We start from the raw sequence: 12,713 nt of genomic DNA on the forward strand, positions 1-12,713 counted from the left end.
GTATTTAATTCACTAGAATAATTGCGGCTAAATAATTATTTTTTTATTATCACGAAATATTTCTTATTAATGATTAAATATTAAATGATTAAAAATGGTCCTAAAAATATTGGTTTTTATTCAAAAAAAATACTTTTAAAAATTCTTTTGTTCATTTTTTATTCGTCAAGATTATTTCCGTATTCAATGATTCTCAAAATCGATCTAAAAAAAAATTTCTTTGAATTTTTTTATTGCCTCAGAATAGTCGGATAATGATTAAAAAAAGTAAATAAACTCGAAAAGATTTGATGTCGACTTTAGTTAGCAGAATGAAGAAAAGTAGATTTTATACCGATCCGTGGCATCGCAGGGAAAACGTTGACAAGTCTAATACATTATAGTGGTACGCACCTGCATCCTATTCCGACAGGTCCGAAACTGACAGGACAATACAACCACCCGCCACCAACTGACCATTGTCCATCGTGAGTATGGTGTGCCATGTCACGCCTTTATAGCACGATTATTCGCAGTAGGCGTGCAGTAATCCTAATTCTGTTGAAGCAGGTACTGAATTCTAGTCATCTCCGAGGACTTATACTGCGCTATGGTCATTTATTTAATGTCCTTTGTTTACCTGTAAACTTTAACCAATTAATAATGATCAGTATACTCTTTTAACTGTCCGACCTGAAGAATATAACTACCAGTTTCTACTTTATGGCTATTAGTACTAACTATGCTTAACAATACATTTTTGTGTAATGCCTTTAGTCCTTAATTGACAACTAATTTATTTAATTAGAGTAGTCATATCAATACTTTGATAAATCCCTTTTTTTTTACATACATTTTTTAAATTAATTAATTAATAAAAAATTTTTCATCATAATCATTTATTAATACTAATAACAATTTTTTTTTTTTTAATGAAATAAAACCAATAGAAAAAATTATCCATGACAGGTAATTACATTTTTTAAATATATGCTGAGAAAAAAATTGATTGTGAACAAGTAATATTTTTTCAACAAATAAAATAAAAATTTCGAATAGTCTCAATGAAATATTTTTTTTGGGATTGACATGGTAGTATTGTTAAGAATTCAGTTCTGATAGTTACTTAAAATAATAATTGATGATTAATAATAAATAATAATATTCTTCAATAATTTTTATACTATCTAATTTCTTTTTTCTAAATTTTTAATATAAAAAAATTCTTTTCAGCTTTCAAATAATTATTTAAACCTTCTCTATCACTTTTATTCGATTTCTGAGCTATGTCCAAGGAAATTTACATATCAAATCCACGAATACCATTTCCTAGATCAGGGAAACCAGCGAATCACTCGACTATGTCATGTATAAACGAAACTATAGGTCATTGATCGCCCCTTTCATTCATTGGTTGTGTGCAGATTATGTACACATAACTCATGTGGAGCTAGTTGATGTTTCACATGTGACGAAGCGTACACAAATGATGGCTGCATATGTACTCCAGTGAGTAAACGCTATGTGTAAACTCTAAACAGCATTGTATTCATCTACAAACATACCTGTATGTATGCTTATATATGTTTATATATAGATATATCTGGTGAACAAATTTGCAGAGGTATATAACATTACATATCTACATAGTGTGAAAGAAAAAATATTTATGTACATATGGACGAATAAAAGCTGACGCCCTGAAAAACACGATGGCGATCACGCGCTGTCTCCGTGTAGATCGTGCTCACGGGACAAGCACACGTGAAAACTAAGGGAGAGAGTGCGCGTGGCCCTGACCTTACTCAATCCGCAGACCGCGTGTATTTTACGTGATGTCATTGGTTGCGCGCGACACAGACATAGATTCTTCTTTTCTTTATTAAAACTGTATTGAACTCTTCTCATTTATTTTATCATTATTTTTCTATAATAATTTTTTCTCAATACTTTCAGCATTATTTTTTTTAACAGCATAATTAACGACAATAATTCAAAAATAATTAATTATTAATTGTAATGAGATGTGCACAATAAAATATTTAAATAATTTATGGTGAGAAGAATTAAAGCAGAAAAAAATAAATAAATCTGTGAGAAGAAAAAAAAATAAATTTGATGTGGAAAGATCATTTTGTTTAATTGAAACATGAAAAAAAGTATGGATCGATAGTTATGTTGAAAATAAAATCTCGTTGCAGAGATAAGATAACGAGAGAAAATGTGAAAGAAAAGTGTACATAAGTTCATGACGAGTCAATAAGATTCTCATTTAAAAAAATATATATGTAACTCTAGACATTATGTGAACATATATCGTATGTTCGCGTGCCAGGAAAGGCGCAAAGGACGTAACAGAGATACAAGCTCGATATGCCAGAGGTACAGGCCGATCTGGTCGATAAGGTAATTACTAAATGCTAATATACTGAGCAGTTAGTATTTATTCTTTGCACACATGATTCCAGGACTATATAAAATGCATTGCACTTTGATGTTGTTAATGAGATCTATACAGACTTGAAGCTTCATAATTATATCCGACTTATGTCTTTAAATATTTTTTCTCACGATTCATACATATCTGACGTGTTCAATTGCATGTTTGTCTTTTTCTTTTATCAATTTTGCTGTTTATTTATCACTTATCAGCATCATTTTGTATACATTTGTATATTTTTTGCAACTTATTCCCTATTTTTTAACTTTTTTAATTGATAAGTTTAGTCCTTGAAGTGATAAAGAAGTTGGGAAATAATTTTGTGACTCTAGAAAAATTGTTTCGATTAAAATAACATTAATTTATCAAGGGATAAAAATATTAAGGGGACTTTTATAGTTTTTAATTTTATCGTCAAAGCAATTTTTTGAAGTACAACATGATAGCAAGAAGAATATTTATATAGAAGTATACTTTGTATCTTTTTTTGGTAGAATTAAAGATCATTTTCATCGATAAAGTCTAAAAACCTACACTATATACTTCAATTGCCATTTTTACGTTACTTTTATTATTATATCCTTTAAATTGTCCTCTATATAAAAAACTATTAATTGCATTAGTTTCCAGGAATTCATTTTCTAAAAAGAATTATCAAAAAAAATTGATCTACTTTTTATTAAATTGTTTCACATCAAAGCTTAATAATCAGATAAAAATTTCATGATACATGAGAATGACAACTGCATTAGAGACTGTCGCAATTTAAAAAGAAAAATTTCAAACGATTATTCACGATAATGATAACAACTTACAAAAATAAATGAAAGCAGTGAACATTAAATTCAAATTTTTATTTCATAAAAAAAATGCAACATTCACTTGCATAATTAATTGATAATCAGATTTATTAATCAATGTTCAAAGTCAACTGTGACATTTAGTTCAAAATCACCCTTTTACCCATGGCACCACATTAAGTTATCTCTCATCAACACTTGTAAATTGTCCAGACTAATTTTTTACAGCAAAAAGAAAAAATTCCAAACATTAATAACCAAAACAGTCATAAACAAAAAAAAAGAAATAAAAAGAAAATACTCAGTTGTCATTACATAAAATTTCTTATCGTATAGTCCTCGTGTTATTGCACGATTGTTGCATGCTTACATTTGAGTGTCGATCATTAAGTATGATTTCCACCATCTACCGTCACGCATTTATGCATCCCCTTATACTTTCCATTTCGTGTTCGTGAAAAAAAAGAAAAGAAAATATTATACACATCACCCCCTGTTGAAAGTTGATTATAAATAATATCTATCTAGCGTACCAGCAGACATATTAAAGAATAAGGTACACGAAGTTCGTACACGCACTTTTTCTTTTTTTTTCACCCTACGCATTAAAACATATCATTTGCTAAATTGTTTTCAATTCGATGACAGCTACTATCATATTTATAACGTCATCGTAGACTGCTTTTTTTTAATGACATTCTGTCGAGACTGAAAATTTTATATTGGAAAAAGTTTCACCTTTTTTCTAAAAATATTCTTTCCCTTTGAAAAAAATTATCATGATTAATATTATTAAAATTTATTAAAAGAAAATAAATGTGAGTTATTTTTTAAATTAAATGAATAGATAGTTCCTTTTATGACATTCTATATCAAAACTTAACCTCTGCTTAGTCCTATTAATTAGTCCACTCACTACTACATCCTCCCTCCCGATTGACCTTTGGATTTGTCGTCCTAAGTATTTTTAATAACTCATATAAAAATTCATAATACGGCAGGTTAGAATGAGAACGAACGAGGCAGGACGCCCAAAATTTACTTCCAGCTAAAATGCTCATTGTCAAGACCAGTACTTTCTGAGACTCGCTCGGTTATATGTACCAATAATATGATCATCATCACACGATTTCAGAGTGTACGTGTTGGCACCAATCTTGGTAGAAACTACATAAGGTCCTTCAAATAAATGGAAAAATTTGTGAGTAACCCTATCGGTGTTACTAGACAAATGAGGTACTCGTAATAACACCTTGTCACCAACTTCAATAACAACTCGACTTACTCTTTTTTGTTGTTTACACCCCGCTGTTCATAACTCTTAAATAATCTTTCTTTAGCATGATGCAGCTGGATTGTACGATCAAGAGGTACTGACTCTGGATAACTAAGTAATTTACGAATTTTATCCTCGACCGTTTCACCATAGTGTAACTCATATGGTATCTGTTTTGTACTACAGTGAATGGTGATATTTAAACAAGTTTCGATACGTTTTATATGTTTCGCCCAGCGAGTGTGTTGATCATAACAGTAAGCTCTAAAAAACCGACCTAATTCTCGCATCACTCGCTCGGTAGGATTAGACTGCGGGTGTCGAATTGACGAAAATATAACGCGAACTCCCTGCTGCTCCAAGGCAGCTCGCCAAAGATGTGCTGTGAATTGCGTACCATTATCTGAAAGGATTCGAGCAGGTTTTCCATATGTTGGGATGTATTTATTAAGGATATTGTTCAACGTGGCCTTAGTAGTCGCACGCTTCATAGGATACAAAGCAACCAGTTTTGAAAATGCATCAAGCACCACTAAAATATATTGTACTCCACCTATAGATTTTGGGAGTGGCCCATAAAATCAACAGTTATGAGGTCACCAGGCTTATCCGCTCTGACCATTTGATATTCTCCCTCAGATGGCTGAGATGAATGCTTGGTTCGCTGACACAAATCACACCTACTAACAACTCTTTTCACGTCTTTACTCATATTTTTCCAATAAAAATAACGTCGTAAATGATACAACGTCTTATATATATTAAGCTGATTATTCATTTTTAATTGTAAAATAAATAATAATAATAAATAACGATGAAATTTTAATTACAATCAGCCAGCACCTTGTCTTTAAACCTCATTAAAGGAATCGTCAGATCCGGTGACTTGCATTATAAAACCCTGGCTCATATAGACAGGCTTTTAAATATCCTTCGTTATATATATGTAATAATTTTTAATAATACATGCCTTCAGCATTTAATGAACAAGTTATATGTTAAAGTTAACTATAAACACAAATTATTATCGCTACTCAGCAGCACAGTTGTAAAAGAGGACGTGAATCATCAGGTGTGTTGTATCGTTATATCATGATGGTGATCGGAAAAATCTAGGGTAAACAAACATAGAAAAAACTGGAACCGGAAATAAATGTCTCTAATTAAAGTATATACTCTTGAATGGAATTGGACTAGAAGTGGGTGTGGTGATCTTTCGTGTTCTCTTAAACTACTTTTTCTTTGAAAATAAAAATAATCTTTGCATTCCTATAACACCAACAATCCTGTCTACAGATAAAAGAAAATTGTTCAATGCAGTGTCTGCTGCTATTTCTTGCATTCTTATTAGTGAAGAGAATCGATTTTACAGTTGTATGGAATTAGTATGAAAGGATCTCTGTATATAGGTACATTGAGCAAATTTTTCTTAACGAAATAAAATAAATAAATCAAATTGATGGATAACCAGTAAAAATTTTTGTCATTGTTTGATTCTTTTTGTCAGAAAAAAATTTACCAGTGACAATAAAACTATATTTGACATGAAAATGAATGACTAATGATTTGATTTTAATTTTTTATAATAAAGAGATACTTGGAAAATTCTTCTGAATGAATTTGAATATATAACCTTTTTTAATTGATACTTGAGATGCTCGATGGAATGTTAGGAAGTTTTAATTTTAAACTTTATTTAAATTAGAAATTTTTATTTGGAACTATCGCAATAATTATAAAGTAGACTGATACATACGAAGTCTTTAAAAGAATTGAATTCAATAAATATTTAAAAAGAAAATTGATATATGATCATGTAAATTTAAGCTATCATTCATAATTAAAGCCTAAAAAAATTTAAACAATATTTCGTTATATAGTTGTGCTCTTTAAAGATGTCAATATGATTAGAGACTTAAAATTCCTCTTTTATTATTCTGGCTTTTTTTTTTATCAATAATAATGCATGATTTATATAAAAAGAATTTTATTGAGTAAAAATTATTGAAATATTATAATAACAATATTAAACTTTACCAACAGATGGTTCTTTTAACCTGAAATTAGTTACACTTGATTAAGTATTTTTTTAAATTTTAGAATAAAGAATAAAAAATTATTATTCATGAAAAAAATAAATTTCAAAAGAATGTGTGCTCCTTGAATATAAGTTGTGATCAAACTGGATGCATTAATCTAGAAAAAAGGGCGAAATAAATAAAAAAAGAAAAATATCTCATAGAATTGCTTATGAAGCATATATTTAGGCCAGGATGTCTGTTGTTGGTTAGTTGAATATTTAAAGAAATATATTTAAGTAGAACAATAGATTTGGGAGCGAATAAATAGATGGACAGGAGGAAGAACATGACGAAGAAATGTTGCTGGGAGCAACGTACGATCAAGACAATAATGCCGAAAAAGAAACGCGACAGCCTGCTCGGTGATCTAAACTTTATTCGCTTGAACGCCCGTTCTTATGAATAAATATCTTGATTTCCTACAAGGATCGGGTCCGAAGACATCGTTGGACGCGACACAACAGATCAATAAAAATTCGGCTTGTACGTACCTGGCCCCTATAAATATTCCAATATTAAAGGTAGCAAGCGCGTTTTTAAGAGCAACGTCATCTTTTATTCGTCCGTTGATCTACCTTGAAATTTTTTCCCGAAAGAAGATGCGTGACCTCGAAAATGTTTTTTTCCTTTTCTTATTCTTTCCTTCTGTCTTTTTCTCTCCTTTCCTTCCTCTATATCCTCCTTTCTATGTCAATATATCCACGCTATACTCAAAACTAGACTTCTTTCATCATTTATCTATTTATTGACCAGCCTGGACCTTTTTTATTCTTTTTTATATCCTTTTTTTTCTTTTTTTGAATTTTATAATAGTAATTGAAAAAAATGCAGTTTAATGTAATACATCTGACAATAGAATTAATTGAGAGAAAAATTGATAAAATGTGGAGAAAAAAATTCCCAAAGAAACTTTCTTCTTTTTATTTACTGTTCTCAAGAGCATCTAAGACGTCGCGACGCCCTTGGTTGGAGAAAAATCCGCGAGATGGAGACGTGTGGGTGGCACATCATCATTCTTATTATATTTTGGCTTTTGACCAGTTAATATCATAAAAAAAAAACTATTAAACAAACTTCCTTTATCTACAACAATTATTACTCCAAAATAAAATTTTCTCCAACTCCAAATTAATAATAAATCATTTTTAATTAATCATCAATTATTCTTAAAAACATTTGCCAATTTTTTTGCAAATCCATGTAAACAATTTATTTAAGTAAATTTTTTTATAACAATTGTAATTAAATATTATTAAATAAATTATTATTTAGCATTTTTTATCAAATTCTGATGCAAAGCCAAAGTTTCAAATTTCATTTATTAATTGAATAATCTTTTTGGAGAATTTTGGAGAACATTCGACTATTTCTGGGCGGTTAATTTGCACTGATATGTGATGAAAGTGTTGTATATGTTGCTAAAGAGCCCTAGAACGTGAATTACAAACACTTAAACGCAATATCATGTATGTAAATTCATCTCGGGAGGTCGGATGTTTAAGTGTGTGGACTAATTATATTGCGTGGGTGCGAATATAGTTTATAGTTTGGCAAGAAAGCTGGCGAACAGCCAGACAAACGAGCTCACGTGACGTCACAGAACGGAAATAGCAGCACAAGCTAATTAGGCAAGCCTGATGCAGCTATACAGAACATATACATGAACAAACGTATATACTCTTTGTACGGTTGAATGCAGGGAGAATTCATGCATCTCGTCATTTGTGGATTACTATGTGGCATCAATCCATGACCAAGATAATAAATGAATGTCTTTGTATATTAATACACCTATGTACAAGTACAATTCTTCTATTAATAATAAGGCAATTATTGAAATAGATCACATAAAAATAACTGATGAATTAAATAAGAGATGAAAAGAGAAGTTTGATTTTTCATGGAGTTGAAATTAATCACAAGCATTATAAACAGTTTTGTTTGAAATGATTAATGGAGTGAATGATAATATCATGATTTCAATAATTTAATAAATTTTTTAATCGTTTTAAAAGCTTGTAATCAACAACTGTCAATTATTTTTTATTCCAGATGAATAATTTACTTACAATTATAACTTTTATTTTCCTTCATTGTATTTATTTTATAAGTAATTAATTATTTTAAACCATTTATAACAAAAACAATAATTAAAATAGACAATTTTATTTAATTTTTTTAATCAACATCCGATCCTTTTTTTTCGTTTAATTATTCAGTAGCTCATTGTATTTAATTACTTTAATGACCAAAAGATTTCAATGAAAGAATTTTTTAAATACATGGCATTTAAAAACAATGAAATGCTTTTTTTTTTAATTGACTCTGTTATTCTTTCTTTCCCTTTTTCAAAAAGTAATTTTTCCAACACAATTTTGACCTTCGGATATTTAATATAATTAATTACTGAACATTAAATAAATTGGAAACAACCAATAATTTATTTATTTATTTTAAATACTGTTTGAAATGAATTAATATTTATGATTGTTGTAAGAGTTGAAAAAATGCATGATTAAAAATATGTCTAAGTGTTCCAAGTATCTATTTAAACTGCTCTAAATATTTATTTGACTTAATAAAATCAACATTTAACATCTTCAAAGTGAGAAAAAAATATTTCGGGATATTATTGAATATATCCTTCTCCATATACGTGGGCAGAGGTTAATTATGCGCCGCACCTTCAGACATTTCTCGCGCATCCCTACGGCATATCTTATTTTCTCTCTTGATATACCCTGCTCAGACACTAGACATGCCTGCTGGCCACTTTTCACCAGCCGTTTTATCATTTACATAACAAATTACTCTTATAATTAAGCAAAATGGGCGAGAAAAATGCAAGATTGCCGAGCACACTATATATTGAGTACTTGGCCATTTACTAAGTGCAAAATAAAAGATAATAGCTCCTAAGAGGATGCATGTTGATATGAATAAGTGGAGGAATTAAGTTTTTAACAATTAAAATTTTTTTAATGACCACGACAATTTTTTTAATATTCTCTTCAATGAAGCTTTGTTCATATTTTTGTTGCTTTAGTTTAAATAAATTTTTGTAATCAGCAGATTAATATTAATAATATTCCATCTTAATGAAGGAATGTGCATTTTGTACGTAAATAAGCATGTAAACAATAAAAGGGGTGGGTAAGCGGGCGTGACTGCGGCGTTAATACGTCAAGTTAAAGCAAAGTTAACTCCCTTAATTACTCAGATTTAATCAGTACAGACTCGTGTTGTACACAAGATGATCACCAGCATAAATAATACATTTAAGTGATGATGATATGTTTATTATTATCATAATAATAAAGTACAATTACTTTACAATGCTTTTATGAACTAGCAAATATCAGTTTTGCTACACTTTACATTAATTTACTATTTAAAATATTGCATAAACATTTCCAATGCTGATGGATATTTTTTATGTCTTGTTAATTAATTGATTTATATATTTGTGTTTTTTATTTTTAATTTAAATGATTAGGAAACTATTGAAATCTCGTTGAGAAAAAATTAATAATGATGGTATATCTGATGGGGATTGCTCAAGATGATGAAAAGAAATGTAGAACGAGATAGGTAAAGTGTACAAATGATGTGCTACATGTATATTCTTATATAGGCAACACAGAAATAGTTGAGATCGTAAGACACCGCATACACACTCTGCTCGTTCACTTAACGAAGATTAATTACTCTTAAACCAACTCTGCACGGAAAGTTTACCAATGTTACTTTTTTACGTGACATTCATTTACATGATACTATGAATAAATTCAAACTAACCCAAAGAAAAACACTTCTTAACAAAGAATTTATTTAAAAAAAAAAAAAACTTGATAATGTTTATGTAATTAACTAATAATTCCAGTTTTTTGTTGAATTCATTTGTAAAGATAAAAAAAGGGTTATAATTTTGTTGTCAACAAATAATAGATGAAAATAAAAATTATCTAGAGATGATTGTCTGTAATAAATGAAGGCATTTTATGGGAAAATAGTATTAATAATATTGATGAGTAATATTAGGAGCCACAAAAATTATTTAAAAGGTTATTTCTCAGTCTCAAGCTTATTAACAATTGTTTTTTTTTAACTAAAACAATAAAATTGACAATAATTAAACTAACCTCATTCTTTTTTTTTTTAATAAATTAATGATTGAATTATTTAGTATGAGCTTTGAAATAAATTGTTGACCATAAAAATCTATCATAGTTTACTCTAAAATAATTATAAATCTTTAATACTCGTCAATGTTTATAGACTTAAAAAAATAATCCATATACATTACATAAAGTTTTTTGGCAGTTCTTAACATACATCACACTCAAGTGGACGAATGATTATAAATGGAAGTCTAATGAAGTAGCCTGGAATGCTCGTTGATTGGAATGACTTGGTGGATTTGACTTGGTGTAAAGTATCTCCGTGTGGATGATTGGAGAATGATTGTATTACAGATTGGTATTGTGGGAATAATAATATTCGTTAGATCTGCATTCTCTGATGAGAATTTTCGGGTGATATAAACTTTCTCATCAGCTGGATAACCATTTGTGTGAAGCCAATTATGATTGGCTGTTTAAAAAATTATTTTGACACTTAAAATATCGTTGTACCTAAATGATTTGTAGACTTCAATCATGATCAATGTCTTACACACTGATCGCAGTCATTAAAAAAAAAAAATATATATACAAATGAATAAAATTAAAATATTAATACAATCAAAGAAAGAGAGAATGAAAATAAAAGAAGAAGCCTGAACAAAAAAAAATGCCTGAAGACACACGAATAAGTATATATTTTCCGATAACGCTATATATTATGAGCGATAAAAAAGCAACGATTTCTTAAACCTTTATAAATCCGCAGTGGCGCATTTCTTCGATAACAATCACTATACATATAGTATAAGAGGCAGAAAAGGTTGTGGCTCCAGGCCCTCTTCATTGTTGTATTATATAAAATATATTATTTTGCCAGACTAAGACTATTCATTCAGCAAATAACTGCAAGCTTTTCTTCAAAGACTACACTCTGCAGCGAAGAGATTAAGGGCTACTCAAAACAATGAGAAAAAATAATAGTACATAGATTTATAATGATAATTACAAGGATTGAAAAAGAAAATTGATTTTTGCCCAGCTTATCATTTCTTCTTCTTATAAGAACCCTAATTAACAACAATAAGAAATCAATAAAACCACAGTAAATCCTTTAACTAATCAAAATCGACTATAATAATTTTTTTAAGATTAAATAGTCTTATTAAACCTACTGAAGAAAAATTGGTAAAATTAAAAAATGTTGTTAAAGATTCTTAAAAATTTTTAAAATAAAAAAAAATTCAATTTACAAATACCTAAATACATAATATTTAATTTAAAAATAATTATTTTTGTATGTTAAAAATATTTTATTTAATATGAGAAGTGAGCTGAAGAGTTAGATGATATTTTGAAAGGATATGAGTCGATTTAGAGGTAAAAGAGATGTCCTAAAATGATTTCATACATCTGAAATATTTTTATTTTATCAAGAAAGAGTGTGATTTCGTGCTGAGGTGTAGTGCCCTAAGCGATTTCACGAGAAACGATTAATTCGCCATATTTTACAACGTAATGTTATCTGTTTTCTTTCTTATTTCATTTGGCGCTTTGAGCTGTTTTTTTCTCATACTTTTATACATACATACACATCGCACACGTCTATTTTGCGAGAGCGCCAGGGCTATTTGGTGCAAGCTAATAACAGAGGTACTCTGACACCGATTATTATTTTGTGCGGCGATAATTAGACGTCGTGCCGGTCGTTCGCGAAGTAAATAACGAGAAAATAATTGCAAGCCGCGGGAATTTACCTCAGCAATAGCTACAATGTATATAACGTGAAATTTTATGAAGAAAATTATCTTTTTCAAAGGTAAAAAATAATATATATACATATTTTCTAGCCGTTAGGAAAATTTCTTGACCTTATAATTAATAATTTAAGATCTTGTCTAGAATAAATCACTTTCCAGGTAAAAACAATTAAATAAATTTACCGACAATTTTTTACACCTTGAGGGAGTTTTCTTGACGTCTTTTAAAAAAGGTCAAGTCGAGAAAAGTAAGAAC

At 29.2% G+C, this 12,713-nt stretch overlaps 1 protein-coding gene across 4 annotated transcripts in view; it reads right to left on the bottom strand.

Moving 5' to 3' along the window:
* The window catches only part of zfh2 (Zn finger homeodomain 2), a 204,684-nt gene that overhangs the window by 119,643 nt on the left and 72,328 nt on the right, over positions 1-12,713 (bottom strand). For 3 of the 4 annotated variants that reach the window (XM_035082035.1, XM_035082032.1, XM_035082036.1), the window contains one exon: positions 394-626. The exons of the other annotated variant lie outside the window; for it this stretch is intronic. The gene's annotated coding sequence lies outside the window, so the exon portion shown is untranslated. The remainder of the gene's footprint in view (positions 1-393; positions 627-12,713) is intronic. 4 annotated transcript variants of the gene reach the window in all.

The sequence above is a fragment of the Chelonus insularis genome, unplaced genomic scaffold, assembly GCF_013357705.1.
Source record: "Chelonus insularis isolate UGA/USDA-ARS -01 unplaced genomic scaffold, ASM1335770v1 contig_334_pilon, whole genome shotgun sequence".
NCBI classification, from domain to species: domain Eukaryota; kingdom Metazoa; phylum Arthropoda; class Insecta; order Hymenoptera; family Braconidae; genus Chelonus; species Chelonus insularis.